At 41.5% G+C, this 4,986-nt stretch overlaps 1 pseudogene; it reads right to left on the reverse strand.

Moving 5' to 3' along the window:
• Positions 1 to 2,261: 2,261 nt before the first annotated feature.
• Positions 2,262 to 3,892, reverse strand: LOC119535471 (annotated as a pseudogene).
• Positions 3,893 to 4,986: the final 1,094 nt, after the last annotated feature.

Raw genomic sequence — 4,986 nt, forward strand, 5'->3', positions numbered from 1 at the left:
AATAAACAAATTTAGCGAAGTAGCGGGATACAAGATTAATGCACATAAGTCAGTAATGTTTCTATATGCTAGAAATGAACAAACTGAAGAGACACTCAAGAAAAAGATACTATTTTCAATAGCAACTAAAAAAATCAAGTACCTAGGAATAAACTTAACCAAAGATATAAAAGACCTATACAAAGAAAACTATATAACTCTACTAAAAGAAATAGAAGGGGACCTTAAAAGATGGAAAAATATTCCATGTTCATGGTTAGGAAGGCTAAATGTCATTAAGATGTCAATTCTACCCAAACTCATCTACAGATTCAATGCAATCCCAATCAAAATTCCAACAACCTACTTTGCAGACTTGGAAAAGCTAGTTATCAAATTTATTTGGAAAGGGAAGATGCCTTGAATTGCTAAAGACACTCTAAAAAAGAAAAACGAAGTGGGAGGACTTACACTCCCTGACTTTGAAGCTTATAAAGCCAGAGTTGCCAAAACAGCATGGTACTGGCACAAAGATAGACATATAGATCAATGGAATCGAATTGAGAATTCGGAGACAGACCCTCAGATCTATGGCCGACTGATCTTTGATAAGGCCCCCAAAGTCACTGAACTGAGTCATAATGGTCTTTTCAACAAATGGGGCTGGGAGAGTTGGATATCCATATCCAAAAGAATGAAAGAGGACCCCTACCTCACCCCCTACACAAAAATTAACTCAAAATGGACCAAAGATCTCAATATAAAAGAAAGTACCATAAAACTCCTAGAAGATAATGTAGGAAAACATCTTCAAGACCTTGTATTAGGCGGCCACTTCCTAGACTTTACACCCAAAGCACAAGCAACAAAAGAAAAAATAGATAAATGGGAACTCCTCAAGCTTAGAAGTTTCTGCACCTCAAAGGAATTTCTCAAAAAGGTGAAGAGGCAGCCAACTCAATGGGAAAAAATTTTTGGAAACCATGTATCTGACAAAAGACTGATATCTTGCATATATAAAGAAATCCTACAACTCAATGACAATAGTATAGACAGCCCAATAATAAAATGGGCAAAAGATATGAAAAGACAGTTCTCTGAAGAGGAAATACAAATGGCCAAGAAACACATGAAAAAATGTTCAGCTTCACTAGCTATTAGAGAGATGCAGATTAAGACCACAATGAGACACCATCTAACACCGATTAGAGTGGCTGCCATTAAACAAACAGGAAACTACAAATGCTGGAAAGGATGTGGAGAAATTGGGACTCTTGTTCATTGTTGGTGGGACTGTATAATGGTTCAGCCACTCTGGAAGTCAGTCTGGCAGTTCCTTAGAAAACTAGATGTAGAGTTACCATTCGATCCAGTGATTGCACTTCTCGGTATATACCTGGAAGATCGGAAAGCAGTGACACGAACAGATATCTGCATGCCAATGTTCATAGCAGCATTATTCACAATTGCCAAGAGATGGAAACAACCCAAATGTCCTTCAACAGATGAGTGGATAAATAAAATGTGGTATATACACACAATGGAATACTACACGGCAGTAAGAAGGAACGATCTCGTGAAACATATGACAACATGGATGAACCTTGAAGACATAATGCTGAGCGAAATAAGCCAGGCACAAAAAGAGAAATATTATATGCCAGGCACAAAAAGAGAAATATTATATGCTACCACTAATGTGAACTTTGAAAAATGTAAAACAAATGGTTTATAATGTAGAGATAGATGGATGTGCCTGTTTCACTATAAACTGGACAGAAATGCATTTTTTTCTTAAAAGTTTTTGCTAATTTAATAATATAAAATGTCAGTTGCATTTCTTCTATAATGTTGAATTTTCCTATTTGAATTTCTTTGTGGTGAATTGTTTGCTCATATTCTTTGCTATTTTATGCAATAAACTATTGCTTGGGCTTTGTATGGTAAAAAAATAAATAAATAAAATAAATGGACACTGTCAGCCACAAGTTACAGAAATCATCTTTGACTCTTTTAAATAAAAAGGGGGGATTTATTGAGAGGGATTTAGGACCTCTGAAAACTGATGTATGCCTGGGTGATCAGGCTAGGAAAATGGAGAGGTACCATCTCTTGAGGGCTAGGAAGCAGGAAGCACAGTTATCTCTTTTTTTTTTCTGGCTGAGTACACTGTACTTTACTGATGGTACCTGACAAGGTAGGGCTCTCTAAGCCCCTCCCATTCTTCAAAGAGTCTGGGATAGAAACTGTGTTGAGGATGGGAGATTCTCAGTGTAGGGGCATCAGGGTGGGGCAGGGACTCCCCAGCAGCTGACTGCTTCCTCTTCCTCTTGTGCTATTGCTGGGGCTGGTGATCCAGGGGGCTCTTGCTCCTTGGAGGCCATGAGGACCATAATGCCCACCACCCTACTGCTACAGCCAAATTCACTGTCATACCAGGAAATAAGCTTGACAAAGTGATCACTGAGGGTTAGCATTACAGATGGAAGAGTGATTGCCTCTGATGCCTGCTTCACCACCTTCTTGATGTCATCATATTTGGTGACTTTCTCCAGATGACAGGTCAGATCCATTATGGACACCTTGGGGGTGGGGACACAGAAGGTCGTGGCAGTGAGCCTCCTACTCAGCTCAGGGATGACCTTGTCCACCACCTCGGCAGTGCCAGTAGCTTCAGAGATGATGTTCTGCAAAGCCCCATGGCCATCACATCACAGTTTCCCAGAAGGGCAACGTTCCAGTTTGCTAATGTTGCCATTATGCAAAATGCCAGAAATGGATTGACTTTTATAAAGGGGATTTATTAGGTTACAAAGTTAAATTCTAAGGCCATAGAAGCATCCAGACTAAAGCATCAACAAGAAGATACCATCACTGAAGAACAGCCAATGGTGTCAGGAACACCTCTGTCAGCTGGGAAGGCACGTGGCTGGTGTCTGCAGGTCCTTTGCTCCTGGGTTGCGTTTCAAAATGGCTTTCTCCAAAATGTCTCTGGCTTTCTTTCTCCCTTAGCTTATCTCAGCTCTCTGCTTGGTTCTCCTGGGGAATTTCTTTCTCAGCATCTGGGAGTCCTCTCTTAGCTTCTCTGGGGCAAACTCTGGGCTTCATCTCTTAGCTTAGCATCTCCAAATGTCTCCAAGCATTAATATCAGTGCCTGTGTTGGCTCCTGAGCTCTCTTAAGTACTCCAGTGAACCAATCAAAACCACCCTGAATGGGCAGGGTCCACACCTCCATGGAAATCACCCAATCAAAGGTTCTACTCTAATCAAGACTAATCAGTCTGCCCCCACAAGATTGCATTAAAGAACATGGCTTTTCTGGGGGACATAATATATCCAAACTGGCACAGGCCATGCACAGTCTTCTGCATGGCAGTGATGAAGGGGACTGTGAACATGAGTCCCTCCCTGATGCCAAAGTTGTCATGGAGGACCTTGGCCAGGGGGGGCAGCCATTGGTGGTACAGGAATCATTGCTGACAATCGAGGGAGTTGTCATACTTCTCATGGTTCAAACCCATCACAAGTATGAGGGCTTTAGTAGAAGAGGCAGAGATGATGACTCCATTGGCTCCAACTTCAAGTGAGTCCCAGCCTTCTCCAGGGTCTTGAAGACACCAGTGGTCTCCACAACATATTTAACACAGCATCACCCCATTTAACATTGGTGGTATCCCACCCCTGGAAGATAGAGATGGGCTTCCCATTGATGACAAGCATCCCATTCTCAGCCTTGATGGTGTCTTTGAACTTTCCGTGGGTGGAATCATACTGGAACATGTAGACCATGAAATTGAGGTCACTGAAGGAGTCGTTGATGGTGACAGCCTCCACTTTGCCTGAGTTAAATGCAGTTGTGGTGACCAGGCACCCAATAAGGCCAAATCCATTTACTCCCAATTTCACCATCATGTCTCAGGGATGTGCTAGCATTGCATGAGCAGATGAGGCTGCCTGTTGAATGGGGAGGAGCAGAGAGCCCACAATTATCTTTTAATAGATGTTATGGGTTGGACTGTATCCCCCAAAATATGTTTTATAGTCCTAACCCCTTGTCTTTTGAAAGTGATTCTACTTGGAAGTAGGATCTTTGAAGAAGTATTTGAGTTAAGATGAGGTCAAACTGGATTACAGAGGGTCCTAATCCAATTAGACTGGTGTCCTTATAAAGAGAGGACATTTGGACATGGATAGTCAGAGAAAGAAGATGGACCTGTGACAGAGGCAAAGATTGAGTTATGCCACAAGCCAAAGAATGCCATGGGATGCTGGCAAGCCTCTGCCAGAACCCTACAGACTTCAGAGGAAGCATGGCACTGCCAACACCTTGATTTGGATTTCTAACCTGAAGAAGTGTGAGACAATAAATTTCTGTTGTTTCAAGTCACCCAGATTGTGGTACTGTGTTATGGAGCCCTAGGAAACTAAGACAATAGGAATCATCTAAGATACTTTCACCACCAACATTGGAAACCTCTGTCTCTGTCCCAGGACCCTAATACTGCAGCCATCTTGAGTGAACATTGAAGTCTTTTGCTCAAGAGAGTACCTGATTGGCCAAGACTATGCCACTTGCTTGGAAAGGAAAGATTCAGGTCCTCCACCATCAATAGTAAGAGGCCAGGCACTACCCACTCATCACAAACACCATACACAAGGGGGAATTCCCCAGTACATCAGCAACTGGGAAGTCAAAAAGAAAAAAAAATTCGAAATTGACCCTAAGTGGGGCATTTGCATTTTTTTAAATGTTTTGGAATAGTATAAAGCAGAACTTATATTCAGAGCATATATATTACTGCAGGTATACCCTTTGGTCATTACCAGCATCTGTTCTGATTGGTCTGTGTTGTCAAATACTTGGAATATCAATCTGTATATAAAGCCATATGAAGAAGATTCAGTTCACTAAGGTGGGTGACAGTGCTAGGCAATACAATTTTGGTCAAATAAAAAATGTGGTTGTAAAGCAATGAAACCGATTTTCTGGTACGATTTATAGAGAA

Source organism: Choloepus didactylus, chromosome 5 (assembly GCF_015220235.1).
Source record: "Choloepus didactylus isolate mChoDid1 chromosome 5, mChoDid1.pri, whole genome shotgun sequence".
In the NCBI taxonomy this organism is placed as follows: Eukaryota; Metazoa; Chordata; class Mammalia; order Pilosa; family Megalonychidae; genus Choloepus; species Choloepus didactylus.